At 37.4% G+C, this 11,020-nt stretch overlaps 1 protein-coding gene across 2 annotated transcripts in view; it reads right to left on the minus strand.

Annotated features, from left to right (window-relative positions):
* The window catches only part of OLFM3 (olfactomedin 3), a 207,082-nt gene that overhangs the window by 55,867 nt on the left and 140,195 nt on the right, over nt 1-11,020 (minus strand). The window lies entirely within an intron of this gene.

An 11,020-nucleotide genomic window follows, 5' to 3' on the forward strand; every position in this document is an offset into this window, starting at 1 on the left:
ATGCTTCCTGTACAGTCTGAAGAACTGTGTGTCAATTAAACCTCTTTTCTTTATAAATTACCCAGTCTCAGGTAGTTCTTTATAGCAATGTGAGAACAGACTAATACAGTCATAAACCATTAGTGATTAATTCTATTTGGGTGGAATAGAGGAGGCTTCAGAGGGATAGTGAATTTCCATGGCTTCAATAAATTTCCCAAGAAAATCAGGAAGGAAAGGCCATTTCAGCACTGGTGACAGCATGTGAAAACTCATTTCTGAAGTGTGAAAGATCCCATGTTATTTAGGAGATCTGAGTTGCTCGCAGTTGGGGCAGTGAAAAATGCATGATGGGGGAAGGGAGAGAGGAAATAGAGTTGGAAAGGTAGTAGGAAACAGAGGTAGTAGAAACATGTAACTCTACAAAGAGAAGATTAAACATTGCTACCACTATGTCTTTACGGAGTTTCAGGGAGAAACTGATGATACCAAACCGGTTTGTTATTTAGATGAATATCATTCAGAAAAGATTCATTAAATATTAGGGAGTGGGTGAGGAGTGAGAATGCCAGCTGGGAGAGTAGTTAGGGGGCCATTTTAGTGTCAGCATAAGAAATAACAGAAAGACTGGGGAAGAATAAGACATGGGCTAGGCACATTACGCAGGATTTTGTGAATAATTAGATACAAAGACGAGAGAGAGAAACAAGACAAAAGTGGCTTCTAGATTTAACAAAATACAATACAAGTTGAATGTCTCTTATCTGAAATGCTTGGGGCCAGAAGTGTTTTGGATTTTGAATTTTTCTGGATTTTTAAATATTTGCATTATACTTACTGGTTGAGCATTTCTAATCCAAAAATCCAAAATCCAAAATGCTCCAATGATCATTTCCTTGGAGCGTCATGTTGGTATTCAAAATGCTTTGGATTTTGGAGGATTTCAGATTTAGATTTTCAGATTAGGAAAATTCAACCTATAAAACAGAAAGTGTTTAAGAATTGTCTAGGCCAGTGCTTCTTAAATATTAAGGTGCAAATGCATCACTTGAGGATCTTGTGAAAATGTAGATTTTGGTTCAGAAGTTGGGAATAGAGTGTTCACTTGAGGAGCACATATACTAAAATGGAAATGATACAGGGAAGGTTAATGTGGCCCTTGCCCAAGAAATTGGGGATAGAGTATGAGATTCTGTATTTTTAACAAGCTCCCAAGTGATGCAGAAGGAGCTGGTAAAGAAAATACTCTTTGAGTAGAAGGAGCCATGGAAGCCAGCTCAGAGACTGTGGAATTAAGTGGAGTGAGGATGTGTGTAGACAATAAGGAGGCACAACCAAAGTGGGGTTGGGGGAAAGGCCAACTATGTAAGAGAAGTGAGAGTGAGGATTGCCCAGAGGCACACATGCTTCTTATCAAGAAAGGGGGTCCAGAGTTCTTGCCATCCAGCGCTAACTGTTAACAGAAAACATTTAAAAGTAATCCATTTTAAATAGGTATCAATATTCCTTAGAAGCAGAGAAAATATGTAGTTAAAAATTTATCTTGAACAACAACAAAAAAAATCTTATCCTTATCGTGAGGACGTATTTGCAACTGCGTGTTAACTCAGCATGAATAATGAAGTCTTAATTCATGTATGTATGTGTTTATGCAATTATTTTAACAATCTCATTATTTAGTTTCATCCCACAATCATAAAGAGATTTGTGTTTGCAAAACTCTTCAAGGAATTCCATAGTTTTTTCAGAGCCTCTTTTATTCTTTTGATATCCGTATCATTGTCTTTTGAAGAGTCTGTCCCATAAATTTTCTCCTCAATTGTTAAAGAATATGTACCTTCCAGCTACTCTTATCAATTCCTTTGTATTTGGTCAGACCAGTTCTCTCATAACACTTCCATCAACTTCATGAAATCATGTATGTGTCTTTTACATGATATTAACTTCCATCATATTTACAATAAATACCATTAAGTAGTCATAATATCCAAAAATCGGTGGCTCAAGAAGGATTGCCACTGTTAGGCAATAAGGGATACTTCAGTGAGATTGAGTGGGATCTCACTCAATTTAGTGGGATTGCCACTGTTAGGCAATAAGGGATACTTTAGTGGGATTGAGAGGTAATTCATTAAATAAGTGGCCATATAATTAGTGAATATTTCTGATGGCTTGGATAACACATACTTTGATAACTTTAACTCAGGGTTGTCTAGAGGCTTAAACATAGTAGCCAGTCACCCATATGCTCTGACTTTTTGATATAGGTAGAAAAGAAAGAGAAGGATGATGCTTTCACATAATTCACTCATTTTAGGGAAGGATTTTGCTAACTACATGCAGAAGAGCTAATGCATTGTGTTCTCAGCAGCTACAGAAATTTGAAATGAAATAGTTTGATTTGATTATACTTCTTTTTTTCTTCTTCTTTTTTTTTTTTTTTTTTTTTTCTTTTTTTGAGAAAAATTCTTGCTCTGTTGCCTTCCCAAAGTGCCGAGATTACAGGCATAAGCCACTGTGCTCGGAGATTTGATTATGCTTTTGTCTGTCAGAAAAAAGATGATCAGAAGATAACTGCATCACTGGCTGCTGCCTAGACGTTACCAGCGTTTGTAGTTATCTACGTTACTACTGTCTCAGTGAGGCCTGAGTATCCAGGAAACACCATAGAAGGTTCAGGGAAAAGGGAAAGCCTGAATAGTAGCCAATTGGCAGCTGAACAAAGATAAAGCTATTCCCACGTGACAGTGGATTGGAAGGTCACGATAACGGAATTCTAGTCTTACTGTCCATGTGAAGTTAGCAGCATGGTATGCTTTAGTTTCTTTTGAAGCTTCAACATTCTCTGACTCTCTGCATTCTGTTAAGAGCATGGGCTTTGAAGTCATATAGATCTGGATTGGAATGCCAGGTTTGTCACTTACTGTGTGACCCTGTGTAAGTTAATTATTTTTCTGAACTTCATTTTACTAATCTTCAAATTAGAGATTATAATATCTACTGATGAAGCCCATCTGACAAGGTACACCAAAGACATACTTATAGTTCAACGAAGTTGGGTTTATTAGTTTGTTGTATGAAGGGAGATTGCACAGCAGAAGCATCGAGCATCCTATCAGGCAAAGGAAGAAACAGGGTTAAAAATAGGATTGGGGAAGAATAGTGTTTAGGCATACTTAAAGCAGAATCTTGATAGTGCTAAAAATGAGCAATGCTCAAAGTAAAGAGGTTAACATCAGGCCAGAGTTAAGAAGTGGACTCTGGATTCTGTTTCCTTGGAAACTCCAAAGTTAAGATAGATGTTGAATATTGTATCTGAAAAACCCTTATCTGAAACTTTGCACCTGGGTTGAAAATTGAGGCTGTTTCTTGGTGTGAGTGACTGAAATCTTCCAGGCAAGTGTAGGTTGTTCCATTTTTACTGATCTGATTTCAAATGGCAAAGCTTCTAACAGTCTATGATTTTAGAGAACAAAGTGTCTCAGTGTTACATCCTTTGGTAAAGTAGCAAAAGCAGAATTGAGAGGTTGAGTCATAGGCTTGTACAAATCAAATGAAGCAATGTACATGAAGTACTGAGCACAGTACTTATCTTATAAGCAATTGTTACTCTTACTAGTATTGTTTAGCTGTCCTTTCACAAATAAATATCCCATAATAAGACTGGGTGCCGACTTAAAATGACCAAACTTTAGTTACTGAAAAGCACAATTTCGAAAACTTAACTAGCCAATAAAGGGATGAATTCATCCTTATGACCTTAGGTACCCCATGCTTTCAAGAGGAGTCTAGATGCAGCACAATCACCTGTTGCCTTTGATAATACTGATTTCCTGATCCCACCTCACCAAAAATGCTATTCAATAAACAGGCTTACAGGGTAATATGTATTTGCACTTTTTAAAAGCTCCTGATTTTGATATGCAACCAAATTTCAGAAACACTCATATAATCAAATGACCATGAGGAAGCATTGCAGTACATACACTATTCCCAAATGATCAGAAGTAAAAGTTTAAAACATTAAAAAGTGTGGCATAAATATGATCTTGTGGCATAAATAGATTTCGCTCAGTGTTATAATGCCCTTTGAAAGTCCCTGATACATTGATTTTTCAAGTTGAATACCTTCAATATTGGTAAAAATAAATTCTATGTAATTAGCTGCTTATTTATTTATTTATTTATTTATTTATTTTTTGAGATGGAGTATTGCTCTGTCAGCGCATTGTAACCTCTGCCTCCCAGGTTGAAGCGATTCTCATGCCTCAGTCTCCCGAGTAGCTGGGATTATAGGCATGAGCCATCACACTTGGTTAATTTTTGTATTTTTCAGTAGATACAGTATTTCACCATGTTGGCCATGCTGGTCTCAAACTCCTGGACTCAAGTGATCTGCCTGCCTTGGATTCACCTGCCTTCCCCTCCCAAATCATTGGGATTATAGGCTTAAGCCGGTGTGCCTGGCCAGTAGCTGCTTTTGATATTGGATATTCCCAATCATGAAAAAGTCCGTGCTATATTCATATTCCATTCATTTTTTGAGTTCTCCTTTCTGCTGCACTAGTCAAGATTTACTTCTTTCTGCTGCATAATAGCCCTTCAAATGTCAAGCTACTTCAACTTGTATGTTTTAGGGAAGATATGGCCCAGATTTTTGAACATTTCTCTTATGATATGCTTTCAGAGCTTCCCCCTTCCTGGTTATTCTCAGCTGGACACACTCTTGCTGGTTAATCTTACTAGGCTCACTACAGAATGATATACTCTGAAACATTCTAGGTTGGTGTGATGAGCCTAGATCAGGAAAGTAAGGAGGCTTATTCATAAAAATGTCAACATATTTTTCCTTATAGAATCAGGAAAATTATCACAATTTAAATATATTATTTTTTCATGAAGAATTGTGGTTATATAACTGACACAAAGAAAACATTTTTATTCTAATTCAAAAAACACTGTCTGCTAAAGTGAAGTTCCATTGCAGAGGACATGGTTATTTTTCAATTAGGATAATATATATCTCAGTGATAAATTGAATTAAAATTTCCTTATCACTGCACATAATGATTTAAGTTATATTCTTAAATCTCATTAAAGATTTACTCTCCCTAATTGCTATTGGCTCCTAGACAATTGTCTTATAGGATGGATCTCTAAGCAACTTGATGCTTCAGAAATGGGCTGAGACTCCGTGGGGAGAACGGATTAGAGGGCACCAGTGCCTCTTCTCTTCTGCTTCAGGGCTTTGGACTTTAGTTTCAAATTTAGCCCACTCTCCTTTCTCCTAACTCTCTTAACAACTTCAAGTGTTATTGAATCCACTTATATGCAATTGGTTAATTGGGGAGTGATGTCAGTATAATGTGAATTTGCTCTGGTTCATATGCTTTTTTTCCCCCAAAATCTTTAATATTTTATACCAAAAATAACAAGCAAAGTGTATTATCATAGCTGAAAGCAGTAAGCTGCAGTTATGTAGTCCTTTACACAATGATAATTTGCTTATACTTAGTTTCTTGACTTGATTTGGATATGTGTTGCCTGTGCTACTCCCTAATTGTGCCTTTTCTTTTGTCTCTGTAGCTCAGCTACCTCAATCTATCCTTACATCCATTTTTTGTCAAGTAATTTTCAACATGAAAGTTAAGACTCTATACAGTATTTACTGAAGTATTTTTTATTTATTAGCAATATAATTTTTTTTTTTAGCTGTGTTAGTATGTAACACAGTTACTGTTTTTTGTTAATTCTCTAACAAAATTGTATAGGTTTGAGGGGTCTGCCATAACCCTCTTGTTCATAATGCATTATTTTGGAAAGCATGAGGTTTTCCTGAGAAATGTGTGTTTTGCATTTTATTAGCACCATGATCAGGAGTCTCCCAACCAGAACAGGCCAAGAGACAATGTGGTTGAAGGGGGGTTGTGAGGCTGGGGTCCTCTGAACTCATCTCAATGGCTGTAAATCCTTTACCTCAAACATTTGTGGTCAACTTCAATATCAGTGTCAATATGTCTCACTGAATGTGAAAAGTTAATGGCTGAAAATATGATATTTTTATCTCCCAGTTCAAGGCTTTTAAGACATGCCACACTACCACAAATAGACGCTGGCCCATAAAAACAGTTTCTCAGGATTCTCCCATTTCTGCCCTCATCTTAATGACTTCTAGCCCATTCCATTTGGTTTTATCTATTAGGTTGGTGCAAAAGTAATTTGCTTTAGCTTAACTCCTTGGCTTCAACTTCTTGGCTCAGAGCCTCAAAGGTGATTAGTATTTCCGTCTCCTCCTTATGTAGAATTCACTTTGGTTTCCCTCAGTCATTTGTACCATGGACTTTCTGTGTGGTTTCTTGCTTATTCTGTCTTCTGTGTTCCAGTTTTGAGCATTATGGAGCCCCCTGCACCAGGCTGATTTCTCAGCAGTGCTCCTCGTTGAAACAGCCCTGGCCAATCCTTAAAATGAAGTTGATTTAGTAAGACTGTCATGAGAGAATATAATGGCATTTTTGATCCTGTGGGCTTACTTTCAAAGTCACTTTACTTTCCAATAAGGCTATGCCTTTTCAATCTTTATACCTGCAAAAGCAATCGAGCTATTAGCACAAACCCAGAGTATAACTCAATCTACACTGCAGACCCCTAAGCCTTTACTTCTTCTTTTATAGTGTTTTTAAATGCTGTTTCACATTCTGGTAGCTTCTCCAAGTATGTGATATTACTCCACATGTGGGAGGATATTGGAATAGAAAGTAAAGACACATTGATTCCTTCAAATCACTGACAGGTCATTCAGCAGTGCTTTGTGCCAATGTACCATATAACCACTTCTAACCCGACAATCATTAGTATCTATCCTAGCATATCCAACAGCCCCAGAAAGTCACAGCCTGGACAAATCTTGGGAGACACTGGCTGTAGTGCTGTCATTGAAAGTCTAATAATGCCCACATTGGCTCAGAGTTGGAAAATTCAAGGACTACGAGGTCAAAATTATGTAACCATAAAATTATATAACATTTACCTCTACTAGATTTGCTTTAAAAAGGAAAATAAATAATTTGTATTAACATCTTAATGAATTTACACAGCATGGCTATTTGGTTGAGTGTTTATTGTATTTGGTCAGAATTCTTCTTAAAGAGAAAGTTAGGCCAGTGATTTTCATTATATGCAACAAAGCTGTTTGCCTTTCCAAATACACACAAAAAACAGCAATCATATTTCATCAGCTGAAGGAATCTATCAGTATGTAGAGCACTAATGACCATTCATTTGTATATTTAAAATATAGCCAGATGAAATAAAATGTCTCACATTTCCAGAAACTTGTTTTATCCAGCCAAATGTATTTAAGGAAACACTATGTTTAGTAATATAAATAAATATTATATAATTATTTCTACATTAAAATATAATTGCTCTGTTGGAATTAGAAGATCACTACTTTTTTATTTTAGTCAGTTGAATCATTTTGAATAAAATGTATTTTTGAGCTGGTATTAAATCAAATAAAACTGCTTTAAATATATCCATTCTGTTTTAATTTTACCGAAATAAAATATCTTCAATATTATTGTTCAAATACTGTAAATTATGTGTTGAATCAATAGATAATAAAATTCTAAAAATATATAATGCCACATCCTTTTTAGCTTACAGTGATTAGTACCGTAATTTAAATGCTTGCTTCATAAAAGCATAAGTAGTTTGTTAAATGTCAAAGTATATTAGGAATGTAATGTGCATTTTAAAATCTGTTAATATTAATTTAAAAAATAGCTATGAAAGAACATAGAAAATTAAAGAACATTTAATACTACTTAATATAAACATAGTAAATTACTTAAACAAGCATTCATCTGCTCATATTACTGTTTTACATATGCATTCTGCATAAAAATTTTTGCAAGTTAGGTAATAATTTAAATGCAATATGTAATATCACTTATCCTTTATTCAAATATTTGCCAGGTTTTAAAATATAAATAGTAAGTATGACTTGGTAATGGAATGTATCCTCTCTAATTTCAAGTTTTATGTGTGTGTGATTTAAAATATTTATTGGTTTTACTACATGTTGTGCCTGAGAGAAGAGCAGAAATATTACATTTTAATGGAGTCAGAGGATAAGGCCATTATTTAAACCCCATACACTTGGCTCATTGCTGACATGGACAATAGTGACTTACTGGTCTGCACCTTCATGCAGTCAATGGGGACAGCATTATGACACTATATTTAAACAACACATTACTTTACAACCTCTTATGAGCAGTTATATTGCCTATACATTAAACAGACTTTGGTGGTCAATTTGTATTGCTATACTTGTTTTAATGATGAGTAATTGGAGGCCAAGAAAGGCTAAAAACATGACCACTGTTGCACAGCAATGTAACAGGAAAAGTTGAACCTCTGATTTATGTATCAAATCTGGAGATAGTCATTACTACTTATTCTATCCTTTTTGATCTTCTAAGACTAAAGCATTTGCTATAAGAACCTCATTACTAGGCCGGGCGCGGTGGCTCAAGCCTGTAATCCCAGCACTTTGGGAGGCCGAGATGGGTGGATTACGAGGTCAGGAGATCGAGACCATCCTGGTCTACACGGTGAAACCCCGTCTCTACTAAAAAAAAAAAAAAAAAAAAAAAAAAAAAACTAGCCGGGCGAGGTGGCGGGCGCCTATAGTCCCAGCTACTCGGGAGGCTGAGGCAGGAGAATGGCGTAAACCTGGGAGGCGGAGCTTCCAGTGAGCCGAGATCGCGCCACTGCACTCCAGCCTGGGCGACAGAGCGAGACTCCGTCTCAAAAAAAAAAAAAAAAAAAAAAAAAAGAACCTCATTACTAACGTAAAAATGATAGACTGCCTTTTCAATATTACAATGGTGTCATGTTCTTAGTATCTTAATTGTTCTTAACGTTCTTAATATGGAGAACTCCTGAAGGATTGTTACCTTCCTTGTCAGCCACATAATGTTTATAAAGTCAATCGAGATTAGAATACTATTCCCCAACCCAGTTGTTTCCATATTAGACAGTTTTCTGTTTTCCGAGGCAGGGTGAATTTCACAGTTATTTGTCCCATTAGATCACAATAACTCAGTGATGAAGAATTTGTACTCCATGATTAGCCAGACCTAGATGTGAATTCTGCCTCTCCTACCTAACAACTGTTTGACTCAGAAAGTTATTTAATTTATAAATATTTCTTTTACCTATGTCTATAACAGGAAGAAATAATAGTTTTTGCTTCATAAAGTCATCATGAGGGTTATGCTATGGTTTGGTTGTGTCCCCATCCAAATCCCATCTTGAATTGTAATTCCCATAATCCCTATGTATCATGGGAGGGACCTGGTGTGAGGAAATTGAATCATGGGGCAGTTCCCCTATGCTATTCTTGTGATAGTAAGTTCTCACAAGAGCTGATGATTTTATAAGGGGCTCCCACTCTGCTCAGCTCTCATTCTCTCTCCTGCCACCTTATGAAGAAAGATGTGTTTGCTTCCCCTTCACCAGGATTTTAAGTTTCCTGAGGCCTCCCCAGCCTGCAGAGCTGTAAGTCAATTAAATCTCTTTCCTTAATAAATAACCCAGTCTCAGGTATGTCTTATAGCAGTGTGAAAATGGACTAATACAGTAAATTGGTACCACCGAGAGTGGGGTGTTGCTGTAAAGATACTGAAAATGTGGAAGCAACTTTGGAACTGGGTAACAGCCAGAGATTGGAACAGTTTGGAGGGCTCATAAGAAGATATGAACACGTGGAGAAGTTTGGAACTTTCTAGAGACTTGTTGAATGGCCTTGACCAAAATGCAAATAGTGATATGAACAATGAAGTCCAGGATGAGGTGGTCTCGGATGGAAATAAGGAACTTGTTAGATACTGGAGTAAAAGTCACTCTTGCTGTGCAAAGAGACTGGTGGCATTTTGCCCCTGCCCTAGAGATCTGTGGAATTTTGAACTTGAGAAAGATAATTTATGGTACCTGGAGGAAAAAATTTCTAAGCAGAAAAGCATTGAAGAGGAAGCAAAGCATAAAAATTTGGAAAATTTGCAGACTATCAATGTGGTAAAAAAGAAAATCCCATTTTCTGGAGAGATAATCAAGCCAGCTGCAGAAATTTGCATAAGTAATGAGGAGCCAGATGTTAAGCACCAAGACAATGGGGAAAATGCCTCCAAGGCATGTTATGGTGACCCTTCCCATCACAAGACTGGAGGCCTAAGAGGGAATGGTTTCATGGGCTGGGCCCAGGCTCCCCCTTCTGTGTGCAGCCTCAGGACATGGTGCCCTCTATCCCAGCTGCTTCAGCTCCAGCTGTGGATGAAAGGGGCCAATGTACAGCTCAGGCTGTTGCTTCAGAGGGTGCAAGCCCCAAGCCTTGGTGGCTTACCGGTGCTATTGGGCCTGTGTGTGCACAGAAGTCAAGAACCAAGGTTTGGGAATCTCTACCTGGAATTCAGAGGATGTATGGAAACACCTGAATGTCCAGGCAGAATTTTGCTGCAAAGGCAGAGCCTTCATGGGGAAACACTGCTAGGACAATGTGGAAGGAAAATGTGGGGTCAGAGCCCCACACAGAGTTCCCACTGGAGCACTACCTGTTGGAGATGTAAGAAGATGGCCACCATCCTCCAGATCACAGAATGGTAGATCCACCAACAGCTTTTACCGTGCACCTGGAAAAACTGCAGACACTCAATGTCAACCCATGAAAACAGTCTGAAGTGGGGATGTACCCTGCAGAGCCACAAAAGCACAGCTATCCAAGGCTCTGGGAGCCCTACCTCTTACATTAGAGTCCCCCTGGATGTGAAACATACAGTCAAAGGATATCATTTTGGAATTTTAAGGTTTAATGACTGCCTTTTTGGCCAATTTCTCCCTTTTGGAATGGGAGTATTTACCCAATGCCTGTACCTCCATTTAATCTATGAAATCGCTAATATGCTTTTGATTTTACATGCTCATAGATGGAAGAGACTTGCCTTGTCTCAAACGAGACATTGGACTTGGATTTTGGGTT

Source organism: Rhinopithecus roxellana, chromosome 8 (assembly GCF_007565055.1).
Source record: "Rhinopithecus roxellana isolate Shanxi Qingling chromosome 8, ASM756505v1, whole genome shotgun sequence".
In the NCBI taxonomy this organism is placed as follows: Eukaryota; Metazoa; Chordata; class Mammalia; order Primates; family Cercopithecidae; genus Rhinopithecus; species Rhinopithecus roxellana.